This window comes from Aethalodelphis obliquidens, unplaced genomic scaffold (genome assembly GCF_003676395.1).
Source record: "Aethalodelphis obliquidens isolate GAN/ISIS:26980383/991018 unplaced genomic scaffold, ASM367639v1 scaffold106, whole genome shotgun sequence".
Classification (NCBI taxonomy): Eukaryota; Metazoa; Chordata; class Mammalia; order Artiodactyla; family Delphinidae; genus Aethalodelphis; species Aethalodelphis obliquidens.
The window spans coordinates 1,325,564-1,353,093 of record NW_020838050.1 but is presented as its reverse complement, the minus strand read 5'-3'; positions in this window follow the sequence as shown (position 1 = coordinate 1,353,093).

The following is a 27,530-nucleotide window of genomic DNA, read 5'->3' as shown; positions in this document are numbered from 1 at the left end:
TTTTAGATTGGGTTGTTTGTTTTTCTGATATTGAGCTGCATGAGCTGTCTGTATATTTTGGAGATTAATCCTTTGTCAGTTGATCCATTTGCAAGTATTTCCTCCTATTCTGAGGGTTTTCTTTTCGTCTTGTTTAAGTTTCCCTTTGCTGTGCAAAAGCTTGTAACTTTCATTAGGTCCCATTTGTTTATTTTGCTTTTATTGCCAGTTCTCTAGGAGGTGGGTCAAAAAGATCTTGCTGTGACTCATTTAATAGAGTGTTCTGCCAATGTTTTCCTCTAAGGGTTTTAGAGTGTCTGGACTTACTTTTAGGTCTTTAATCCATAATGAGTGTATTTTTGTGTATCGTGTTAGGGATGTTCTAATTTCCTTCTTTTACATGTAGCTGTTTAGTTTTCCTAGCACCAATTATTGAAGAGGCTGTCTTTTCTCCATTGTTTATTCTTGCCTCCTTTATTGAAGATAAGGTGACCATACATGCATTGGTTTATCTCTGGGCTTTCAATCCGGTTCCTTTGATCGATATTTCTGTTTTTGTGCCAGTACCATACTGTCTTGACAACTGCAGCTTCGTACGATAGTCTGAAGTCCAGGATCCTGATTCCTCCAGCTCGTTTTTTCTTTCTCAAGATTACTCTGGCTATTTGGGGTCTTTTGTGTTTCCATACAAATTGTTTAATTTTGTTCTAGGTCTGTGAAAATGCCATTGGTTCTTTGATAGGGATTGCATTAAATATGGAGATTGCTTTGGGTAGTATAGTCATTTTCACAACGTTGTTTCTTCCAATCCAAGAACATCGTATATCTCTCACGTATATATCATCATGATCTCTTTATATCATCTCTAATTTCTTTTGTAAGTGTCTTATAGTATTCTGGATACAGGTCTTTTGTCACCTTGGATAGGTTTATTCCTAAGTATTTTATTCTTTTTGTTGCAATGGTAAATAGGATTGCTTCCTTAAGCTCTGTTTCAGATTTTTCATCATTAGTGTATAGGAATGCAAAAGATTTCTGTGCACTAATTTTATATCCTGCTACTTTACCAAATTCATTCATTCATTAGTTCTAGTAGTTTTCTGGTAGCATCTTTAGGATTCTCTATGTATAGTATCATGTCATCTTCAAACAGTGACAATTTTACTTATTTTCCAATTCAGATCTATTTTATTTCCTTTTCTTCTCTGATTGCTGTGGCTAAAACTTCCAAAACTATGTGTATAATAGTGGTGAGAGTGGGCAACCTTATCTTGTTCCTGATCTTACTGGGAATGTTTCAGTTTTTCACTATTGAGAACAATGTTGGCTGTGAGTTTTTCATATATGTCCTTTATTATGTTGAGGTAATAGACTTCCATACTTTCCAGAGGGTTTTTTTCATAAACGGGTGTTGAATTTTGTCAAAAGCTTTTTCTGTACCTATTGAGATTATCATATGGTCTTCTCATTCAATTTGTTAATTTGATGTATCACATTGATTGATTTGTGTATGTTGAAGACTCCTTTCATCCATGGGATAAACTCCACTTGATCATGTTGTATGATCCTTTTAATGTGCTGTTGGATTCTGTTTGCTAGCATTTTGTTGAGAATTTCTACATGTATGTTCATCAGTGGTATTGGCCTGTAGTTTTCTTTCTTTGTGACATCTTTGTCTGGTTTTGATATTGGGGTGATGGTGGCCTTGTCAAATGACTTTGGGTGTTTTCCTCCCTCTGCTATATTTTGGAAGAGTTTGAGAAGGATAGGTGTTCGCTCTTCTCTAAATGTTTGAGAGAATTTGCCTGTGAAGCCATCTGGTCCTGGGCTTTTGTTTGTTTCAAGACTTTTAATCACAATTTCAATTTCAGTGTTTGAGATTGGTCTGTTTATATTTTCTATTTCTTCCTTGTTCAGTCTCAGAAGGTTGTGCTTTTCTAAACATTTGCCCATTTCTTCCAGGTTGTCCATTTATTGGCATATAGTTGCTTGTAGTAATGTCTCATGATCCTTTGTATTTCTGTGGTGTCAATGGTTATGTCTCCCTTTTCATTCCTAATTCTATTGATTTGAGTCTTCTCTTTTTTTCTTGAAGAGTCTGACTAATGCTTTATCAATTTTGTTTACCTTCTCAAAGGATCAGCTTTTAGTTTACTTGATGTTAGTTATTGTTTCATTAATGTATTTTTCATTTATTTCTGATCAGTTTTTTATGACTTCTTTCCTTCAGCTAACTCTAGGTTATGTTGTTCTTTTTTCTCTAATTGCTTTATGTGTAAGGTTAGGTTGTTTATTTCAGATTTTTCTTGTTTCTTGAGGTAGGATTGCATTGCTATAAACTTCCCTCTTAGCGCTGCTTTTCTGTATCACATAGGTTTTTGTTGGTCGTGTTTTCATTGCCATTTAGTTCTAGGTATTTTTTGATTTCCTCTTTGAAGTCATCAGTGATCTCTTAATTATCTATCAGTGTATTGTTTAGCCTCCATGTGTTTGTATTTTTTTACATTTTTTCCTATAATTGTTATATAGCCTCATAGCATTGTGGTCAGGAAAAATACTTGACATGATTTCAATTTTTTTCATTTGCCAAGGCTTGAGTTGTCACCCAAGATATGATCTATCCTGGAGAATATTCCATGAGCACTTGAGAAGAAAATGTATTCTGTTGTTTTTCGATGGAATGTCCTGTAAGTATCAATTAAGTCTACCTGGTCTTATGTGTCATTTAAAGCTTGTGTTTCCTTATTTATATTCATTTTGGATGATCTGCCCATTGGTGAAAGTGGCGTGTTAAAGTTCCCTATTATTATTGTGTTACTGTCAATTTCCCCTTTTATGGCTGTTAGCATTTGTCTTATGAATTGAGGTGCTCCTATGTTGGGTGTATAAATATTTACAATTGTTATATTTTCTTATTGGATTTATCCCTTGATCATTATTTGGTGTCCTTCTTTGGCTCTTGTAATAGTCTTCATTGTAAAGTCTATTTTTTCTGCTATGAGAATTGCTACTCCAGCTTTCTTTTGATTTCCATTCACATTGAATATCTTTTTCCATCCCCTCACTTTCAGTCTGTTTGTGTCCTTGGTCTGAAGTGGGTCTCTTGTAGACAGCATAAATACTGATCTTGTTTCTGTATCCAAGAAGATAGTCTATGTCTTTTGCTTCAAGCATTTAATCCATTTACATTTAAGGTAATTATTGATATGTATGTTCCTATTACCATTTTCTTAATTGTTTTGGGTTGGTTATTGTAGATCTTTTCCTCCTCTTGTGTTTCCTGCCTAGAGAAGTTCCTTTAGCATTCGTTGTAAAGCTGGTTTGCTGGTGCTGAATTCTCATACCGTTTTATTTTCTGTAAAGGTTTTGATTTCTCTGTCAAATCTGAATGATATCCTTGCTGGGTAGAGTAATTTTGGTTGTACATTTTTCCCTTTCATCACTGTAAATATGTCCTGCCACTCCCTTGTGGCTTGCCATGTTTCTGCTGAAAGATCAGCTGTTTACCTTATAGGGATTCCTTTGTATGTCTTTTGTTGCTTTTCCCTTGCTGCTTTTAAATTTTTTTCTTTGTATTTAATTTTTGATAGTTTGATTAATATATGTCTTGGATTTATTCTGTATGCAACTCTCCATGCTTCGTGGTCTTTATTGACTATTTCCTTTCCAAATCAGGGACCTTTTCAACCATAATCTCTTCAAATATTTTCTCAGTCCCTTTCTTCTTCTCGTCTTCTTCTGGGACCCCTATAATTCGAATGTTGATGCGTTTAATGTTGTCCCAGAGGTCTCTGAGGCTGTCCTCAATTCTTTTCATTTTCTTTCTTTATTCTGCTCTGTGGTAGCTATTTCCACTATTGTATATTCCAGGTCACTTCTCCATTCTTCTGCTTCAGTTATTCTGCTATTGATTCCTTCTAGAGAATTTTTAATTTCATTTAATGTGTTGTTCATCATTTTTTTTTTGCTCTTTCCTTGTTCTAGGTCCTTGTTAAACATTTCTTTTATTTTCTATATTCTATTTCCAAGATACTGGATCATCTTTACTATCATTACTCTGAATTCTTTTTCAGGTAGACTGCCTATTTTCTCTACACTTGTTTGTTCTGGTGGGTTTTATCTTGTTCCTTCATCTGTTGTGTATTTCTCTGTCTTCTCATTTTCCTTAACTTACTGTGTTAGGGGTCTCCTTTTCACAGGCTGCAGGTTTATAGTTCCCATTGTTTTTCGTGTCTGTCCCCAGTGGGTAAGGTTTGTTTAGTGGGCTTCCTCATGGAGGTTAATGGCTCCTGTGTTCTGGTGGATGTGGCTTGATCTTGTCTTTCTCCTGCTCAGGACTATGTCTGATGGTGTATTGTGGGGTGTCTGTGAACTTAGTATGAGTTTAGGCCGCCTCTCTGCTAATGGGTTGTGTTCTGTTCCTGTTCCCTTAGTTGTTTAGCATGGTGTGTCCATCACTGGAGCTTGCTAGTCATTGAGAGGAGCTGGATCTTAGCATTGAGACAGAGGTCTCTGGAAGACCTCTCACTGATTGATATTACATGGGCCTAGGAGCTCAGTAGTGCACCAATGTCTTGAACGTGGCTCTTCCACTGCAGAGGCTCAGGCCTGACACCCAGCCAGAGGACCAAGACCCTGTCAGCCACATGGCTTGCTACAGCACCAGGTAAACAGGTCTCTGAGGCTGGGGAGGACACAACCTCTGGGTTATTGCTTTTGAGTTAACATGTGGCCTACATAAAACACATCATAGGTCAAATAGTCTATTTTAAGCTGATAACAACATAGCTTCCATTACAGAAAACACTATACCCATTTACTCCCCCTTTTATATTTTGATGTAACAATTAAGCTCTTTCTATATTGTGTATTTGTTAATAAATTATAGTAGCTATTGTTATCTTTAACACTCTTTTTCTTTAACCTTTATACTGTATCTAATTTATTAACACAATTGGATTACTGATATAGATTTATGTCTGTCCACCAAGAAATAATTAAAAGGCTTAATAAAATGCAAAAAAAACCCCCACAATTTGAAGAGAGTAAACATCAGAATCAGACATGGTAGTGATGTTTGAAATTGAGATTCCAATTATAATCTTAAGAACTCTAACAGTTATATAGACAGCATGCAGAAACAATGGGCAACATAAGTAGAGCAAGGGAAGTCCCTTAAAAAACATTAAAGAAATGCTAGTAATTAAAAAGAAACACTGAAATGAAGAGTTTCTTTGATGGGAATATTAGTAGACTCGACACAGCTGAGGAAAGAATCTCTGAGCTGGAATATGTATTAAAAGAATCTTCAAAATAGAAAAGTAAAGAGAACAAAGACTGATAAAACAGAACAGTCTCTCCATGGACTGTGTAACTACTACACGAGGTGTAACACACATGTATTGGCATACTGGAAGGAGAAGAAGCAGAGAAAGAAAGCAGAATAAATATTTGAAACAATAATGACCTAGAAGTTCCCAATGTTAATGTTAGACACCAAATTACAGATCCAGGAAGCTCAGATAGCAGTAAACAGAATGAATCCCTCCCTCCCGAAATTACCTGTACCTAGGTGTATTATCTTTAAATTACAGAAAATAAAAGATAAATAAATAATGCTGAAGTAAGCCAGAGGTGGGAATATAAAATCACCTTACCCGTAGAGGAATAAAGACAAGAATTCCATCCAACTTCTCCTCAGAAACCATGCAAGCAAGAAGAAACAGGAGTAAAATATTTTATATGTTGAGAGAGAAAAAAATACACACCAACCTATAAATCTGTACCTTATGAAATTATCCATCAATAGTAAAGGAAGAATAAAGAATTTTTCAGGCAAACAAAAATTGAGGGGTTTTGTTGCTATTTGACCTTCTTTGTAAGAAATGTTGAAAGAAATTATTTAGATAGAAGAAAAATAATATAGTTCATAAACGTGGATTTACATGAAAAAAAGAACATTAAGGAAGGGATAAGTTAAGGTAAAATAAAAGCTTTAAATATTCTAATTCTTCTTTAGAAACTTTTCTTGGGGTATAATTGATTTACAATGTTGTGTTAGTTTCAGATATACAGCAAAGTGAATCTGTTATGCAAATACATATATACACTCTTTTTAGATTCTTTCCAATATATGCTATTACAGAATATAGAATATAGTTCCCTGTGTTATACAGTAGGTCCTTATTAGTTATCTATTTTATATATACTAGTGTGTAGTCGTCAATCCCAATCTTCCAATTTATCCCTCCCCACCAAACCCCCAATAACCATAAGTTCATTTCTATACCTGTTATCCCTAATTTGGTTTTGTAGGTAAGTTCATTTGTAGCCTTTTTTTAGATTCCATATGTAAGCAATATTACATGATATTCATCTTTCTTTGTCTGACTTACTTCATTCAGTATGAAGATCTCTAGGTCCATCCATGTTGATACAAATGGCATTATTTAGTTCTTTTTTATAGATGAGCAATATTCCATTGTATATATGTACCACACCTTCTTTATTCATTCCTCTCTTGATGGACATTTAGGTTTTTTCTATGTCCTGGCTATTGCGAATAGTGCTGCAATGAACATTTTGGTTCATGTATCTTTTCGAATTATGTTTTTCTCCAGATATATGTCCAGGAGTGGAATTGTTGGATCATATGGTAGCTCTGTTTTCATTTTTAAGGAACCTCCATACTGTTTTCATAGTGATGGCTCTAGAAGTTTTCATTCCCACAAACAGTGGAGGAATGTCCCCTTTTCTCCACACAATCTCCAGCATTTATTGTTTGTATATTTTTTGATTATGGCCATTCTAACGGTCTTGTGGTATCTAATTGTAGGTTTGATTTACATTTCTCTAATTATTTGTGATGTTGTGCATCTTTTCACATGCTTTAACCATCTGTATGTGTTCTTTGGAGAAATGTCTATTTAGATCTTCTGCCCACTTTTTATTGTGTTGTTTGCTTTTTTTTATATTGACCTGCATGAGCTGTTTGTATATTTTGCAGACTAATCCGTTGTCAGTGGCTTCATTTGCAAATATTTTCTCCCATTTTGAGGGTTGTCTTTTCATCTGGTCTATGGTTTCCTTTGCTGTGCATATCTTTTAAGTTTAATTAAGTCCCATTTGTTTATTTTTGTTTTAATTTTCATTACTCTAAGAGGTGGATCAATAAAGATCTTCCTGTGATTTATGTCAGAGAGTGTCCTCCATATGTTTTCCTCTAAAAGTTTTATAGTATCCAGCCTTATATTTAGGTCTCTAATTCATTTTCAGTTTATTTTGTGTATGGCGCTTTGGTGTGTTCTGTTTTCATTCTTTTACATATAGCTGTCCAGTTTTCCCAGCACCACTTATTGAAGAGACTGTCTTTTCTCCATTGTATATCTTGCCTCCTTTGTCATATATTAGGTGACTATACTTACGTGGGTTTATCTATGGACTTTCTATTCCATTCCATTGATCTATATTTCTGCTTTTGTGCCAGTGCCATACTGTTTTGATGTCAGTAGCTTTTTAGTATTGTCCAAAGTCACGGAACCTGATTCCTGCAGGTCCATTTTCCTTTCTCAAGATTGCTTTGACTATTCAATGTCTTTCATATTTCCATAAAAGTTGTAAAAAACTTTTGTTCTATTTCTGTGAAAAATACCATTGATAATCTAATAGGGATTGCATTGAATCTGTAGATTGCTTTGAGTAGTATAGTCATTTTCAAAATATTGATTCTTCCAATCCAAGAACATTGTATATCTCTCCATCTATTTGTGTCATCTTTTATTTCTTTCATCAGCATCTTATAGTTTTCTGTGTACTGCTTTTTGCCTCCTTACATAGGTGTATTCCTAGGTATTTATTATTTTTCATGCAATAGTAAATGGTATCATTTCCGTAATCTTCCTTTCTGATCTTTTGTTGCTAGTATGTAGGAATGCAAGGGATTTCTGTATGTTAATTTTGTATCCTGTAATTTTACCATATTCATTGATGAGCTCTAGTAATTTTCTGGTAGCATCTTTAGGATTTTCTATGTATTGTATCATGTCATCTGCAAACACAAACATTTTACAACTTCTTTTCCAATTTGGATACCTCTTTTTTTTTTCTTCTCCAATAGTTGTGGCTATGACTTCCAAAACTATGCTGGATAAAAGTGGCAATAGTGGACACCTTTGTCTTTTCCTGATCTTAGAGGAAATACTTTCAGCTTTTCACCATTGAGTATGTTAGCTATAGGTTTCTCATACATGGCCTTCATTATGTTGAGGAAGGATTTCTCTAAACTCACTTTCTGGAGAGTTATTTTTCATAAATCAGTTTTGAAATTTGTCAAAAGTTTTTCTGCATCTATTGAGTTAATCATTCTTTTATATTTTTCAGTTTGTTAATGTGGTGTATAACATTTATTGAATTCTGTATATTGAAGATTCCTTGCATCACTGGGATAAATCCCACTTGATCAAGCTGTATGATGTTTCTAATATGTTGCTAATTTCTGTTTGTTAGTATTTTGTTGCAAATTTTTGCGTCTATGTTCATCAGTGATATTGGCCTGTAATATTCTTTTTTTGTGTGATATCTTTGTCTTTTTTTTTTTTTGTATCAGGGTGATGGTGGCCTCAGAGAATGAGCTTGGGAATATCCCTTCTTCTGCAATTTTTTGGAATACTTTCTGAAGAATATGTGTTACCTTTTCTCTAAATGTTTGATAGAATTCGCCTGTGAAGCCATCTAGTCCTGGACTTTCGCTTGTTGCAAGTTTTTAAATCTCTGTTTCAATTTCAGTACTTGTGAATGATATGTTCATATTTTCTGTATTTTTTCTGGTATCATCTTGGAAAATGGTACCTTTCTACGAATTTGTCCATTTCTTCTATGTTCTCCATTTTTCAGCATATAGTTGTTTGTAGTAGTCTTTTATGATATTTTATATTTCTGTGTTTTCCATTGTAACTTGTTTCTAATTTCTATTTTTTTTAATTTGAACTCTGTCCCTCTTTTTTTTTTTTTTTTTATGAGTCTGGCTAAAGTTTTATCAGTTTTGTTTATCTTCTCAAAGAACCAGCTTTTAGTTTCATTGATTTTTGCTATTGCTTTCTTCATCTCTATTTCAGTTATTTCTGCTCTGATCTCTATGATTTCCTTCCTTCTACTCTTTTTGGGCTTTGTTCATTCTTCTTTCTCTAGTTGCTTTAGGTGTACGGTTATGTTGTTTGAGATATTTCTTGTTTCCTGAGGTAAGATTGTATTGTTAAAAATTTCCTTCTTAGAACTGATTTTGCTGTGTCCCAAAGGACTTGGACCATTATGTTTTCATTGTCATTTGTCTCTAGGTCTTTATTTATGTCCTCTTTTATTTCTTCAGTAATTCATTGGTGGTTTAGCAACATATTGTTTAGCCTTTATTTTATTTTATTTTATTTGTCTGCACCACGCAGCTTGTGGAATCCTAATTCCCCTATCATGTAATGGATGCATGCCCGCATTATTGAAAGTGAGGAATCCTAACCACTGCACCTCCAAGGATTTCCCTTCTTTGTGTTTTTCTTTTTCTGTAGTTGATTTCTAATCCCATGCCATTGTGGTCGGAAAAAATGCTTGATATGATTTCACTTTTCATAAATTTACTGCAGCTTAATTTGTGGTCCAAATTAACAAAAATCAGTAGTCATGAGAGGAGGAGAGTACAAATGCAGAATACTGGAAATGAATTTGAAATTAAGAATTCAGCAACTTGAAACAATCTTGTATATATTGTGACTGCTATATCAAAACCTCATGGTTTCGCTATCAGGGTGATGCTAGCCTTGTAGAATGAGCCCAGGTGTGTTACTTCCTATGCAATTTTTTAAAAGAGTTTCAGAAGTGTAGGTGTTAACCCTTCTCTATATATGTGATAGAATTTGCCTATAAAGCCATCTTGTCCTGGACTTTAGTTTGTTGGAATACTTTTAATCAATGAAATAATTTCAGTACTTGTGATTGGTCTCTTCATAAATTCTATTTCTTCCTTGTTCATTCTTGGGAGGTTGTATCTTTCTAATAATTTGTCCATTCCTTCTAATTTGTCCATTTTATTGGTGTACAGTTGCTTGTAGTAATCTCTTATGGTCCTTTGTATTTCTGTGGTGTCCGTTTTAACTTCTCCATTTTCATTTCTAATTTTATTGATTTGAATCCTCTCCCCTTTGTTTCATGGTGAGCCTGGTTAAAGGTTTATCAATTTCGGTTATCTTCTCAAAGAACCAGCTTTAATTTAATTGATCTTTGCTAGTGTTTTCTTCATCTCTATTTCATTTATTTCTGCTCTGCTCATTACAATTGTTATATCTTCTTCTTGGATTGATCCTTTGATCATTATTTTTTGTCCTTTGTCTCTTGCAACATTCTTTATTTTGATGTCTATTTTGTGTGATATGAGTATTGCAACCCCAGCTTTCTTTTGATTTCCGTTTGCATGGAATACCTTTTTCCATCCCCTCACCCTCAGTCTGTATGTGTCCCTAGATCTGAATTGGGTCTCTTGTAGACCAGATATATGTGGGTCTTGTTTTTGTATCCATTCAGCCAGTCTCTATCTTTTGCTTGGAGCATTTAATCCATTTACATTGAAAGTAATTATGAAAATGAATGCTCTTATTGCCATTTTGTTAATTGTTTCCAATTTGTTTTTGAGGGTCTTTTGTCTTCCCTTCATCATTCGTTCCTTTCTCTTGTGATTTTATAACTATATTTAGTGATGTGTTTGGATTGCTTTTTCATTTGTGTGTGTGTATCTATTGTGTGTGTAGATTTTTTGGTTTGCAGTTCCCATGAGGTTTTGGTATAGCAGTCTCTATATATACGCAATTATTCAACTTGCTGATCTCTTGATTTCAAATGCATTTCCAATATTCTGCATTTGTACTTTCCTCTTCACATGATTGCTGGTTTTGATACCATATTTGTGTGGGGATAATTTCCTACCTTTACTTTATGTTTCTCTTTACTGTTGAGCTTCCCAGTTTGTAATTTTTTTGATTCTAGTTTTGGCCTCCTATTTTCCACATACAGAAGTTCCTTTAGGATTTGTTGTAACACTCATTTGATGGTGCAATATTCTCTTAGCTTTTTCTCGTCCATAAAACTTTGGATTTCTCCATTGAATCTGAATGAGAGCCTTGCCAGGTACAGTATTATTGGTTGTAGGTTTTTCCCTTTCATCAGTTTAAATATATAATGCCACTCCATTCTGGCCTGCAGAGTTTGTACTGAAAAAATCAACTGATAACCTTATTGAGGTTCCCTTTTGTGTTATTTGTTGCTTTTCTCCTGTTACTTTTAATATTTTATCGTTGTCTTTGTTTTTCAGTTTGATTAACATGTGGCTTGGTGTGTTCCTCCAAGGGTTTATGTTGTATTGGACTGTCTACACTTCCTGAAATTGAATGAATGTTTCCTTTCTCATGTTAGAGAAGTTTCTGCCTATAATCTCTTCAAATATTTTCTCAGGACCGTTCTGTCTCTGTTCTCCTTTTGCAACCCTTATAATGAGAAAATTGTTGCACTTAATGCTGTGCTAGATGTCTCTGAGACTCTCCTCATTCCTTTTCATTCTTTTTTTCTTTTATTCTGTTCCCTGGCAGTGATTACCGCCATTCTGTCTTCAGCTCACATACTCATTCTTCTGCCGCAGTTATTCTGCTATTGATTCCTTCTATTGTATGTTTCATTCCACTTATTGTGTTGTTCATCTTTGCTTGTTTTCTCTTTAACTCTTCTAGCTCTTCGTTAAACATCTCATGCAACTCTCTGTCTGTGCTTCCATTCCAAAGGTAGTTCCTGCTAACTTTGGAACTAACTAACTTTTCCATTCCAAAGTTAGTTCCTGCTTTATAACAAAGTGAATCAATTATACATATACTTATGTTCCCATATCTCTTCCCTCTTGTACCTCCTCCCTCGCGACCTCAATATCTCACCCCTCTAGATGGTCACAAAGCACCGAGCTGATCTCCCCGTGCTATGAGGCTTCTTCCCACGAGCTATCTATTTTACGTTTGGTAGTATATATATGTCTATGCCACTCTCTCACTTTGTTACAGCTTATCCTGCCCCCACCCATATCCTCAAGTCCATTCCCTAGTAGGTCTGTGTCTTTATTCCCATCTTACCCCTAGGTTCTTCATGATATATATATTTTTCTTAGATTCCATATATATGTAATAGCATACGGTATTTGTCTTTCATATTCTGACTTACTTCACTCTGTATGACAGACTCTAGGTCCATCCACCTCATTACAAATAACTCAATTTCGTTTCTTTTTAAGGCTGAGTAATATTCCACTGTATATATTTGCCATATTTTATTTACCCATTCATCTGATGTTGGACACGTAGGTGACTTCCATGTCCTGGCTACTGTAAATAGAGCTGCAATGAACATTGTGGTACATGACTCTTTTTGAATTATGGTTTTCTCAGGATATATGTCCAGTAGTGGGATTGCGGGTAATATGGTAGTGCTATTTGTAGTTTTCGAAGGCATCTCCATACTGTTCTCCATAGTGGCTGTACCAATTCACATTGCCACCAGCAGTGCAAGTGTTCCCTTTTCTCCACACAAACTCAGGGATTTATTGTTTCTGTATTTTTTGATAATGGCCATTCTGACTGGTGTGAGATGATATCTCATTGCAGTTTTGATTTGAATTTCTCTAATTATTAGTGATGTTGAGCATTCTTTCATGTGTTTGTTGGCAATCTGTATATCTTCTTTGGAGAAATGTCTACTTAGGTCTTCTGCCCATTTTTTGATTGGGTTGTTTTTCTTTTGTTATTGAGCTGCATGAGTTGCTTGTAAATTTTGGAGATTAATCCTTTGTCAGTTGCTTCATTTGCAAATATTTTCTCCTATTCTGAGGGTTGTCTTTTGGTCTTGTTTATGGTTTCCTTTGCTGTGCAAAAGCTTTGAAGTTTCATTAGGTCCCATTTGTTTCTTTTTGTTTTTATTTCCATTTCTCTATGACGTGGGTCAAAAAGGATCTTGCTGTGATTTATGTCATAGAGTGTTCTGCCTATGTTTTCCTCTAAGAGTTTGATAGTTTCTGGCCTTACATTTAGGTCTTTAATCCATTTTGAGCTTATTTTTGTATATGGTGTTAGGGAGTGATCTAATCTCATACTTTTACATGTACCTGTCCAGTTTTCCCAGCACCACTTATTGAAGAGGCTGTCCTTTCTCCACTGTACATTCCTGCCTCCTTTATCAAAGATAAGGTGACCATATGTGCATGGATTTATCTCTGGTTTTTCTATCCTGTTCCATCGATCTACCTTTCTGTTTTTGTGCCAGTACCATACTCTCTTGATTACTGTAACTTTGTAGTATAGTCTGAAGTCAGGGAGCCTGATTCCTGCAGCTCCGATTTTCATTCTCAAGATTGCTTTGGTTATTCGTGGTCTTTTGTGTTTGCATACAAATTGTGAAATTTTTTGTACTAGTCTGTAAAAACTGCCAGTGGTAGTTAGATAGGGATTGCATTGAATCTGTAGATTGCTTTGGGTAGTAGAGTCATTTTCACAATGTTGATTCTTCCAATCCAAGAAAATGGTATATCTCTCCATCTATTTGTAACACCTTTAATTTCTTTCATCAGTGTTTTATAATTTTCTGCATACAGGTCTTTTGTCTCTTTATGTACGTTTATTCCTAGATATTTTATTCTATATGTTGCAGTGGTAAATGGGAGTGTTTTCTTAATTTCACTTTCAGGTTTTTCATCATTAGTGTATAGGAAAGCCAGAGATTTCTGTGCATTACTTTTGTATCCTGCTACTTTAAGAAATTCATGGATTAGCTCTAGTAGTTTTCTGGTAGCATCTTTAGGATATTCTATGTATAGTATCATGTCATCTGCAAACAGTGACAGCTTTACTTCTTCTTTTCCGATTTGGATTCCTTTTATTTCCTTTTTTTCTCTGATTGTTGTGGCTAATACTTCCAAAACTATGTTGAATAAGAGTGATGAGAGTGGGAAACCTTGTCTTTTTCCTGATCTTAGTGGAAATTTTTTCAGTTTTTCATCATTCAGCACAATGTTAGTTGCGGGTTTTTCATATATGGCCTTTATTATGTTGAGGAAAGTTCCCTCTATGCCTACTTTCTGCAGGGTTTCTATCATAAATGGGTGTTGAATTTTTCTAAACATTTCTCAGCATGTATTGAGATGATCATATGTTTTTTCTCCTTCAATTTCTTAATATGGCGTATAACGTTGATTGATTTGCATATATTGATGAATCCTTGCATTCCTGAAATAAACCCCACTTGATTATGGTGTATGATCCTATTAATGTGCTGTTGGATTCTGTTTGCTAGTATTTTATTGAGGATTTTTGCTTCTATGTTCATCAGTGATATTGGCCTGTAGTTTTCTTTCTTTGTGACATCCTTGTCTGGTTTTTGAATCAGGGTGATGGTGGCCTCCTAGAATGCGTTTGGTAGTGTTTGTCCCTCTGCAATATTTTGGCAGAGGTTGAGAAGAATAGGTATTAGCTCTTCTCTAAATGTTTGATAGAATTCGCCTGTGAAGCCACCTGCTCCTGGGCTTTTGATTGTTGCAAGAGTTTTAATCACAGCTTCAAATTCAGTCCTTGTGATTGTTCTGTTCATATTTTCTATTTCTTCCTGATTCAGTCTTGGCAGGTTGTGCATTTCTAAGAATTTGTCCATTTCTTCCACGTTGTCCATTTTATTGGCATGGAGTTGCTTGTAGTAATGTCTCATGATCTTTTGTATTTCTGCAGTGTCAGTTGTTATTTCTCCTTTATCATTTCTAATTCTATTGCTTTGAGTCTTCTCCCTTTTTTTCCTGATGAATCTGGCTAATAGTTTATCAATTTTATTTATCTTCTCAAATAACCAGCTTTTAATTTTATTGATCTTTGCTATTGTTTCCTTCATTTATTTTTCATTTTTTTCTGATCTGGTCTTTATGATTTCTTTCCTTCTACTAACTTTGGGGCTTTCTTGTTCTTCTTTCTCTAATTACTTTAGGTGCAAGGTTAGGTTGTTTATTGTAGATGCTTCCTGTTTCTTAAGGTAGGGTTGTATTGCTATAAACTTCCCCCCTAGAACTGCTTTTGCTGCATCCCATAAGTTTTGGGTCGTCGTGTCTCCATTGTCATTTGGTTCTAGGTATTTATTGACTTCCTCTTTGATTTCTTCAGTGATCACTTCGTTATTAAGTAGTGTATTGTTTAGCCTCCATGTGTTTGTATTTTTTCCAGATCTTTTCTTGTAATTGGTATCTAATCTCATAGTGTTGTTGTCTGAAAAGATACTTGATACAATATCAATTTTCTTAAATTTACCAAAGCTTGATTTGTGACCCAAGATATGATCTATCTAGGATAATGTTCCATGAGCACTTGAGAAAAATGTGTGTTCTTTTGTTTTTGGATAGAATGTACTATAGTTATTAATTAAATCCATATTTTTAATGTTTCATTTATAGCTTGTGTTTCCTTATTTATTTTCATTTTCGATGGTCTGTCCATTGGTGGAAGTGGGTTGTTAAAGTGCCCTACTCTGTATGTGTTACTGTTGATTTCCCCTTTTATGGCTTTTAGTATTTGACTTATGTATTGACGTGTTCCTATGCTGGGTGCATAAATATTTACAAATGTTAGATCTTCTTCTTGGATTGATCCCGTAATCATTATGTAGTGTCCTTTTTGTCTCTTGTAACAGTCTTTATTTTAAAGTCTATTTTGTCTGATATGAGAATTGCTACTCCAGCTTTCTTTTGATTTGAATTTGCATGGAATATCTTTTTCCATCCCCTTACTTTCAGTCTGTATGTGTCCCTAGGTCTGAAGTGGGTCTCTTGTAGACAGCATATATATGGGTCTTGTTTTTGTATTCATTCAGCCAGTCTGTGTCTTTTCGTGGGAGCATTTAATCCATTTACATTTAAGGTAATTATCGATATGTATGTTCCCATTCCCATTTTCTTAATTGTTTTGAGTTTGTTTTTGTAGGTCTTCTCCTTCTCTTGCGTTTCTTGACTAGAGAAGTTCCTTTAGCATTTGCTGTAAAGCTGGTTTAGTGGTGCTGAACTCTCTCAGCTTTTGCTTGTCTGTAAAGGTTTTAATTTCTCCATCAAATCTGAATGAGATCCTTGCTGGGTAGAGTAATCTTGGTTGTAGGTTTTTCTCCTTCATCACTTTAAATATGTCCTGCCATTCTCTTCTGGCTTGCAGAGTTTCTGTTGAGAGTTCAGCTGTTAACCTTATAGTGATTCCCTTGTGTGTTTTTTGTTGTTTTTCCCTTGCTGCTTTTAATATTTTTTCTTTGTATTTAATTTTTGACAGTTTGATTAATATGTGTCTTGGCATGGTTGTCCATGGATTTATCCTGTATGGTACTCTCTGTGCTTCCTAGACTTGATTAACTATTTCCTTTCCCATATTAGGGAAGTTTTCAACTATAATCTCTTCAAACATTTTCTCAGTCCCTTTCTTTTTCTCCTCTTCTTCTGGGACCCCTGTAATTCAAATGTTGGTACGTTTACTGTTGACCCAGATGTCTCTGACACTGTCCTCAGTTCTTTTCATTTTTTTTCTTTATTCTGCTCTGCAGTAGTTATTTCCACTATTTTATCTTCCAGGTCACTTTTCCGTTCTTTTACCTCAGTTATTCTGCTATTTATCCCTTCTCGAGTAGTTTTCATTTCATTTATTGTGTTGTTCATCATTGTTTGTTTCCTCTTTACTTCATCTAGGTCCTTCTTAAATGTTTCTTGCATTTTCTCTATTCTATTTCCAAGATTTTGTATTGTCTTTGCTATCATTATTCTGAATTCTTTTTCAGGTAGACTGCCTATTTCCTCTTCATTTGCTAGGCCTGGTGGCTTTTTATCTTGCTCTTTCATCTGCTGTGTGTTTTTCTGTCTTCTCATTTTGCTTTTCTTACTGTGTTTGGGGTCTCCTTTTTGCAGGCTACAGGTTCATAGTTCCCATTGCTTTTGGTGTCTGTCCCCGGTGGCTAATGTTGGTTCAGTGGGTTGTGTAGGCTTCCTGGTGCAGGGGACTAGTGCCTGTGTTCTGGTGGATGAGGCTTTATATTGTCTTTCTGATGGGCAGGTCCACGTCTGGTGGTATGTTTTGGGATGTCTGTGGACTTATTATGATTTTAGGCAGCCTCTTTGCTAATGGGTGGGATTTTGTTCCTGTCTTGTTAGTTGTTTGGCATAGGGTGTCCAGCACTGTAGGTTGCTGGTCATTGAGTGAAGCTGGGTGTTGGTGTTGAGATGGAGATCTCTGGGAGATTTTTCCCATTTGATATTATGTGGAGCTGGGAGGTCTCTTTTTGTCCAGTGTCCTGAAATTGGCTCTCCCACTCAGAGGCACAGCATTGACTCCTGGCTGGAGCACCAAGATCCTTTTATCCACATGACTCAGAATAAAAGGGAGAAAAACTGGAAAGAAAGATGATAAAATAAAATAAAGTAAGATAAAGTAAAATAAATTTATTAAAATAAAAAGTTATTGTTAATAAAAAAAATTTAATGTAAAAAAATAAAACAACAACCAAAAACGGATGGACAGAACCTTAGGACAGATGGTGAAAGCAAAGCTATACAGACACAATCTCACACAGAAGTATACTCATACACACTCACGAAAAAGAGAAAAAGGGGAAAAATAATCTTGCTCTCAAAGTCCTCCTCCTCAATTTGGGTTGATTCATTGTCTATTCAGGTATTCCAACAATGCAGGGTACATCAAGTTGATTGAGGAGATTTAATCCACTGCTCCTGAGGCTGCTGGCAGAAATTTCCCTTTCTCTTCTTTGTTTGCAAAGCTCTGGGGGCTCAGCTTTGGATTTGGCCCCACCTCTGTGTGTAGGTTGCTGGATGGCATCTCTCCTTCACTCAGATAGGACAGGTTTAACAGAGCCGCTGATTCAGGGGCTCTGGCTCACTCAGTTCAGGGAAAGGGAGGGGCATGGTGTGTGGGGCGTGCCTGCAGTGGCAGAGGCCAGTGGGACTTTGCACCAGACTGTGGTGCACCATGCATTCTCCTAGAGAAGTTGTCCCTACGTCACGGGACCCTGGCAGTGGCAGGCTGCATAGGCTCTCGGGTGGGGAGGTATAGATAGTGACCTGTGATCGCACACAGGCCTCTTGCTGGCGGCAGCAGTGGCCTTAGCATCTCATGCCCATCTCTGGAGTCCGTGCTGTTAGCCGTAGCTCGTACCCATCTCTGGAGCTTCTTTAAGCAGCATTCTTAATCTCCTCTCCTCATGCACCAGGAATCAAAGAGGGAAGAAAAAGTCTCTTGCCTCTTTGGCATGTCCAGACTTTTCCCCGGACTCCCTCCCGGCTAGCCGTGGTGTAGTAACGCCTTCAGGCTGTGTTCATGCTGCCAGGCCAGTCCTCTCCCTGTGATCCAACTGAAACCCGAGGCTGAGCTCCCAGCTCTTGCCCACCACGGTGGTTGAGCAGACAATCTTCTCGGGCTGGTGAGTGCCGGTTGGCACCGATCTTCTGTGCGGAAATCTCTCCGCTTTGCCCTCCACACCCCTGTTGCTGTGCTCTCTCCTCCATGGTTCTGAACCTTCCCCCCTCCTCCACCTTCAGTCTCTGCCCACGAGGGGGCTTCCTAGTGTGTGGAAACCTTTCCTCCTTCACGGCTCCCTCCCACTTGTGCAGGTCCCGTCCCTATTCTTTTGTCTCTGTTTATTCTTTTTTTTTTTTTTGCCCTACCCAGTTTCATGGGGGATTTCTTGCCTTTTTGGGAGGTCTGAGGTCTTCTGCTGGTGTTTGGTGGGTGTTCTGTAGGAGTTGTTCCACATGTACATGTATTTCTGATGTATCTGTGGAGGGGAAGGTGATCTCCACGTCTTACTCTTCTGCCATCTTCCCCCTCTCTGTGCTTCCATTCTTTTTCCATGATATTGGATCATCTTTACTATCATTACTCCATACTCTTTTTCAGGTAGCTTGCCTATATCCTCTTCATTTAGTTGTTCTTGTGGGTTTTTATCTTGTTCCTATGTCTGAAACATATTTCTCTGCCATGTTATTTTGTCTAACTTTCTGTGTTAGTGGAGTCCTTTCTGCTGGCTGGAGGATTGTAGTTCCTCTTGCTTCTGGTGTCTGCCTTCTGGTGAGTGAGGTTGGTCCTGAGGTGTGTGGAGGCTTCTTGGTGTGAGGGACTGTTGTCTGCCCACTGGTGGGTAGAGCTGGGTCTTGTCTGTTTGGTGGTCTGGTCCATGTCAAGAATATGTTTATAGGTGGCTGTGAGCTTACTATGTCTTTAGGCACTCTGTCTGCTGTTGGGTGGTACTGAGTTCCTATCTTGGTGGTTGTTTGGCCTGAGACATTCCAGAACTGGAACCTGTTGTCTATTAGGTTGGGCCAGGTCTTGATGCCAAAATGGCGACCTCTGGGGAGCTCATACTGATCAATATTCTCTGAGGCCTCTGCCACCAAGGTCCTTGCCCCCTCAGTGAGACACAGCTGATGCCCGCCTCCCCAGGAAACCCGCCACAACTCATAGGTAGGTCCAGTCATGGATCCTATGAGTTATTGCTTTGTTCTATGTCCCAGTGTATGTTATAACTTTTGTATGACTTCCAGGAATGGAGTCTCTGTTTCCCCCTGTCCCATTGAGCTCCTGCACTCAAGCTCCATTGGCCTTCAAAGCCAAATGCTTTCAGGATTCCTCCTTCCAATGAAAGATCATCAGGCTGGGGAGGCTGATGTGGGGCTCAGGACTCTCACTCTTGTGGGAGAACCTCTGTGATATAATTACTTTACAGTTTTTTGGTCACCCATCTGGCCAGGATTGGATTTGATTATGTCACAAAAGAGTCCCTTCTGCCACCTCATTGTGGCTTCTTCTTTGTCTTTGAATGTAAAATATCTTTCTTGGTAGGTTACAGTCTTTTTTACCAATAGTTGTTCAGCAGTTAGTTGTGATTTTGGTGTTTTCATGAGAGGTGGCGAGCTTAAGTCCTATTCCACCCTTTTTTGGGGATTCAAGAGGCTGCTTTTAATTTGGATGCTTGCTGCCTCTTTCCTCGGTGTGTGCTGGCAGTTATCCCCTTGATATTTGGTGTGCAGGTACAGTGACACTTGTGCACTCCTGAAACAGTTGGGGCAGTTCCTGGTACCTGCTTAAGGGTATTCTATAGACAGCTCTCTCAACCCCTCCTGGGACAGTAGGGACAAGGCTTGCCACCTGCTCATGGGTATCTTAGCCTTGGTCAGTGCCTGCCTCTGGAGCCCCTGAAGACAGGGGCAACACACGCCCACCCCTGGAGCTCCTGTAGACAGTGTCCTGTTGCCTGGGAGCACTCACAGGGAAAGAATCGCTTATGGTCATCCCACCCCTCTCCTCATGCACACCTGAGTAAAGGTGCCTTGTCTCTCTGGTGGGCCCAGGCTTCTTCTGAGTACACCCTCAGCTGCCACAGCCTAGCTCCTTCAGGCTGTTTCTGCACAGCCAACCCCAATCTTCTTCCTGGGTCGGACCTCTGAAGCATAAGCTTTAACACCTAGCCCCCATCCAAGTGCCTCAGGCTGGGGAGAGCAGAGTAGAAGTGCTGACCTTGTGTGAATGTTACTCTCTATTTTGCCTTCCACAAACCAGTTGCTGCACTCTACTCCTAGGCTCTGAGGTTCCCCCTACATCCAGTCTGACCTTCCTGCTCTGCCAGTGAGGAGACTTCCCTGAGTGCAAGAAACTTGCCTCCTTCACATCTCCCTCCCTGAAACACAGACCCCATCCAGATTCCTTCATTTTCTTTTTCCTTTTGTCCAACCCAGTTATGTGGAGTTTTACTTGACTTTTTGTAAGTCCGAGGTCTTCTGTTAGTGTTCAGTAACTGTTCTGCATGAATTGTTCCACTTGTAGATGGATTTTTAATATTTTTGTTAGAGAAGGTGAGCTTCATGTCCTACTCCTCCACCATCTTGATCACAACTCTGTTATTAATGTAAAGTTTAATTGAATTATTAAAAGAACACTCTAAGTTTGTTACTGAAGCTTATCTCAGTAATCTCTCTTTGAATGATGATCATATGCCCACAGTCTTCAATCAGGGGATTATGGATACTGGAAAAGACATAATTTAAAGGACTATCCTCAACCTAGATAGAAAGACTCTTATCAGGTACTCTTAACTAGCTCAAGTACAGTGAAATTGAAGGGAATTAACTCTTGGATTAATTGCCACTTACAAAGGGCACCTGCATTGTTCTGGCCTATAGAGACGACAGCTGACCTCCAACTCACCTTAAAACAATGCTCAAACAGAGGAGAAACTACAGTCATACCAAGATCAGCAGATGACAACATCAGAAGTAGACACCTGGCCCAAGGTCCTAGACCTGACTTGTATGATTATTTATTTGCTTCTTGGACTTTTCCATATGAACCAAATGTTTTCTATCATGGACATGATAGTATGCTAAATTTAAAAATCAGTACTTTTTTGTTAGTGGCCAGTTACCTGTGTCTAGTACTTCTGGATTACCTTGGTGGATTTCTCCACTCTAAGGCTCTAATTAGTTGGCCCTTAGGAAATTTATTTTGAAGAAAGTAATTATAGTCCTGTTCAAGCCACAATTGATATTACTAGGTGGGATCCCCTCAGCTAGCCAATTAATAATACCTGCTCTGACTCTGGCCATAAATATGAATTTTATTTTAGTGTTACTCAAGCTCAGTCAGAACAATGAGCTCACTCTCTGTCAAAAACTGTAATCTCTCACTTATTAGAAGGAAACATTCCATAATTATGGGATAGATTTATGTGGTTAACACAAGACTATGGTCATTTGAATTTTGAGGCTCCCCTTTTGTTTTGGGAACAATTAAATTATACTGAGAATAACCATCCTAGTAACACTAGGAAATTGGGCTGGGAGTTTTATGGACAGTGCCATTATATAATTTCCCTTAAAGATAAGGATTGGTACAGAACTGGCTAAGTTAGACGACCTAGGGTTATACTGGGCCACACCTAATGGAAGCTTTTGGCTTAATTCATACTTATGATTTTAATAATACTGCTAGCTGTTATTTCTATTTTGCCTGTTTTACAAGATTGTTGTTTCTTGCATTACAAGATGTGTGACTGAGCCTCTGACAAAAATGTATAGTTCTCTGTGAGATCAATGACTGTAATAGTGGCACTCAAGATATGGGAAGATACAACAAGAGGAAATTTTTCCTGGACCATAACAGACTAGTAAGACTGGTGGCCCAGGAACTTTTGGTTACTGTTAGTAAGGTCTAGTCCAGTAATAGTACATTGAGTGGTCTATCAACAAAATCTTTGCCAGACCTGCGAAAGAGCATTCCTAGCATCATGGGACAAAATGGTCATGAAATGCTTCCCAAACCATGGTGAAATTTACAGCCATGAGTGGGCCCTACCAACTACAAATTAGCACTTGCCATATACCTCTATAAAGATTACATTATTAGCTGCTGCAGCTGCTAACCTTCAACAGCCCCGGGAAGGAGTTTAGGGTTGAAATGAGGAATGAGGCACTTTGTGCTCTGGGTAAAACTGGCAGATCAGATCTTTAGATAGTTAGATATTTTCAGGAGAAGATTTTATGAGCACAATTCTTGTATCATCTCCTCATATCTAGAAAAGCACTAAAATCCTTCATGGTGATGTCTTCTCCTTGTGACTAGCAGTAAAACCTTCACGAGACTAGCAGCAAACTTTTGCAAAAATATATGCTTGATTGCTTGTACTCCCCCTTCACCAAAATGTCAGGTACACTGATCTTCCCCCCACCCCTTTGGAAAAGTTTCTCAGAGCTTTCTGAAATGCTGTGTCCCAGGCAATAGCCTCATTTTGCCCTGCAAAAAAACTTAACTCACAACTCTCACATTGCGTATTCTTTTCAGTCAACAATATCAACTAAAAACAACTCATAAAATAGTACAATTGTAATATATGCATGCAATTTTTTCTTCAGTAAAAAAAAATCTTATCAAATTGAAAAAAGGGAAATAATCTCCACTTTTACAGATTCACATAATTAAACTGGAACCACCCAAATAGTTCAAGATAATTACTTCATCTCACAGTCTTTAATTTTAATCATATCCACAAAAGTGTTTTTGCTAAGTAAAGCAGCAGTTCACAGGTTATAGGGATAGGAAGTGAATAACCTGGTGGTCATTTTTCTATGTACTATAGTCTATCTTTTGCCCTCAACATTCATTACCACATAAAAAATACAGTCACCACATTTTGAGGTGTACAAGAGTTTCATCCCTTTATAGTGTCAACTCAACATTCAAAACCTCGTACTAATCTTATTAGCTCAAAAGTTCTAAACACTATCATTTAAATGATAAAAATTAGGTATTGGCAAGATGCTGTATATAATCCATCCAGGAGCACAATTCATTTCCCTCTTGAACCCCTAAAATAAGGAAATATATTATCTGCTCCCAAAATACAATTCTGGGAAAAGCATAACTGTTATATATGGTCTTGTTCCAAAGGGGAGAAAATAAGTGACTTATTGTTAATTGTTAATTTTTTGTTAATTTCTTAGAAAGAACAAAGGAAGGAAGGAATAAGTCCAAGGAAGAAATAAGTCACCTGTAAAAAGCAATTTTGAACTCCAGCCAGGCAAAATCCTTTAGGTTTCAAAGTCTGGAAAAAATCCTTTGTGTTTTTGATTCCATTCTTTGGGCTTGCAGCTCTCTTATCTAGGCTGGTAGTTCCAGCCTCTCAGTCATCCTTTCTATTTTATGAAATGTATCACATGGTGCAACTGAATAGTTTTATCAGCCTATTTCCTTGCAATAGAATTTGGGGGAGTCCAACAGCCTTCATTTCTTTCATACATTATCTTGCCTTCTAAGCTGGAAGTGTTTCTGAAGATACAATATTTTCATGAAACTTGTAAGTCTTGCAGAGATTCACTCATCTAGACAGGACATTAGTCTACAATTTTTTCTTAGGTCATTCATTCATTCATTCATTCATTATCTCTCTCTTTCTCTCTCTCCTCTCTCTTTTTCTCTCCCTCTCACTCTCACTCTTTTTCTCTCTCTTATACTTTTGCAGAGATAATTTTATGATTTTGACATGCTTTCTCGTTTGATTGGGGGAAATCTTTGAGTCATGCCCTTTATCTCTTCAAAGAGACTTTGTAACTAAATATTCTGAACTTTGTTCTTTCTAAGAAATTAACAAAATTTGTAGAGCCAAGTCCTCAGCCTTTTGTCTAAAGCAATTATGTGTTTAATTGGCCAGTTTTATATCTTCTTTGGAGAAATGTCTATTCAGACATTTTGCCCATTTTATAATTTGGATATTTGTTCTTTTATTATTGCATTATAATGGTTATTTGTATATTCTGGATACAAGCCCTTTATCAGATATATGATTTACAAATATTGTCTTCAGTACTATGATTTATCTTTTCACTTCCTTAATGGTATCCTTTGAAACACAAATGATTTTTTTTAATTATGGTGAAATCTAATTAACTTTCCTGCTTGTGCTTTGACTGTCATATCAAAGAAAGTTTTGCCTAACCCAGTGTCACAAAGAATTAGTCTTATATTTTCTTCTAAGGATTTGGTATATGGCCCATTTTGATTTAAAGTTTGGGTACGCTGTGAGGAAGGAGTTCAACTTCACTTTTTGGCATATTAATTGCCTGTTGTTTTATAATTTTTGGTTGAAAAGATTGCTCTTGTTTATTAAATTATTTTGATATTCTTGTTAAAATTGTAAATATTACGGTTTGTTTGTGGACTGTCAATTATCTTCCATTGATCTAAATGTAAAACTAGTGCCAGTACCACATTGACATCATTAACACAGCTTTGTAGTAAGTTTTAAAATTGGAACGTGAAAGTCGTCCACATTCTTTCTAATTTTTATGATCATTTGATTATTTTGAATCCCTTGAATATATTTCAATATGAATTTCCCTATGAATCTTAGGATCAACTTTTCAAGTACTAATAACAGCTAACTGGGATTTTAACAGGCAATATGTTGAGTCTTTAGATCAATTTGGGGAGTATTTTAACAATATTAAGTTCTCTGATCCATAAACACAGTATGTCTTTCCATTCTTGCCTTCTTTACTTTCTTGCAAAAATCTTTTGTAGGGGCTTCCCTGGTGGTGCAGTGGTTAAGAATCCACGTGCCAATGCAGGGAACATGGGTTCGAGCCCTGGTCTGTGAAGATCTCACATGCCGCAGAGCAACTAAGCCCGAGTGCCACAACTACTGAGCATGTGCTCTAGAGCCCATGAGCCACAACTACTGGGCCCACGTGCCTAAAGCCCATGCTCTGAAAAAAAAGAAGCCACGACAATATGTCCACACCCTGCAAAGAAGAGTAGCCCCCACTCGCCGCAACAAGAGAAAACCCGCACACAGCAACGAAGACTCAGTTCAGTCCAAAACAAAACAAAAAAATTAATTTAAAAAAAATCTTTTGTAATTTTTATAGTGTAATTTTTAGAATTCTTCGATTATATTTATTCCCAAGTATTTTCTTCTTTTTGATGCCATGGTAAATGTAGTTGACTTATTAATTTCATTTTCTGATACTTCACTGCTAATGTAAGGAGCACAATAGTTTTTTTGTATATTAATTTGTACCAAGTTAACTTGTTTAACTTTTTATTTGTTCACATACATTTTACAGGATTTCTTGTTTTTTTTTAATACAGAAGATCATGTCATCTGCAAGCAGTTTATTTTTGTTTTGTTTTCCTTTGTTTTCAGCTTAAATGTTTTATATGCATATCTTGCCCAATTGTTCAGTCTAGAATCTACAGTAAAATGTGGATTAGAAGTAGTGAGAGCATACATTCTTGTTCTGTTCCTGAACACAATAGAAAGGCTACAGATTTTCAAGATTAAGTATAATATTTGTCATGAGTTTTTTGGTAGATTTTTCTCCATGAGATTGTGGAAACTCCCTATATTCTTAATTTATTGAGAGTTTATATAAAAAGGGTAGATATTTCAATATTTTTCTGCTTTTGTTGAAATAACCATATGTTCTTTTTGTCCTTACTTCTAATGACATTGTATGTCACATTGATTTTCAGACGTAAAACCTATTTTCCTTTTGGGGAATAAATCCTCCTCTGTCATGGTATATAGTGATCATTTTTATACATTACTGCCCTCAGTGCACTAATATTTGTTGTGTATATTTTGGATTTGTATTCATAAGAAACTTTGGTCTTCAATGTTGTATTTTTTTATTTTTAACATCTTTATTGGAGTATAATTTCTTTAAAATGGTGTGCTAGTTTCTGCTTTATAACAAAGTGAATCAGTTATACATATACATATGTTCCCATATCTCTTCCCTCTTGTGTCTCCTTCCCTCCCACCCTCCTTATCCCATCACTCTAGGTGGTCACAAAGCACCAAGCTGATCTCCCTGTGTTGTGCGGCTGCTTCCAACTAGCTATCTATATTACGTTTGGTAGTGTGTATATATGTCCATGCCACTCTCTCACCTTGTCACAGCTTACCCTTCCCCATCCCCATATCCTCAAGTTCATTCTCTAGTAGGTCTGTGTCTTTATTCCCATCTTACCCCTAGGTTCTTCATGACATTTTTTTCTTAGATTCCATATATATGTGTTAGCATATGGTATTTATTTTTCTCTTTCTGACTTGTATCAATCTGTATGACAGACTCTATGTCCATCCAAGTCACTACAAATAACTCAATTTCGTTTCTTTTTAAGGCTGAGTAATGTTCCACTGCATATATGTGCCACATCTTCTTTATCCATTCATCCGATGATGGACACTTAGGTTGCTTCCATCTCCTAACTATTGTAAATACAGATGCAATGAATATTATGGTACATGACTCATTTTGAATTATGGTTTTCTCAGGGTATATGCCCAGTAGTGGGATTGCTGGGTCGTATAGTAGTTCTATTTGTAGTTTTTTAAAGAACCTCCATACTGTTTTCCATAGTGGCTTTATCAATTTACATTCCCACCAGCAGTGCAATAGTGTTCCCTTTCCTCCACACCCTCTCCAGCATTTATTGTTTCTAGATTTTTAATGATGGCCATTCTGACCAGTTTGAGATGATATCTCATTGAGGTTTTCATTGGCATTTCTCTAATGATTAATGATGCTGAGCATTCGTTCATGTGTTTGTTGGCAACCTGTATATCTATTTTGGAGAAATGTATATTTAGGTGTTCTTCCCATTTTTGGATTGGCTTTTTTGTTATGGAGGTGCATGAGCTGATTGTAAATTTTGGAGATTAATCCTTTGTCAGTTGCTTCATTTGCAAATATATTCTCACATTCTGAGGGTTGTCTTTTGGTATTGTTTATGGTTTTCTTTGCTGTGCAAAAGCTTTTAAGTTTCATTAGGTCCCATTTGTTTCTTTTTATTATTATTTCCATTTCTCTAGGAGGTGGGTCAAAAAGGATCTTGCTGTGATTTATGTCATAGACTGTTCTGCCTATGTTTTCCTCTAAGAGTTTGATAGTTTCCAGCCTTACATTT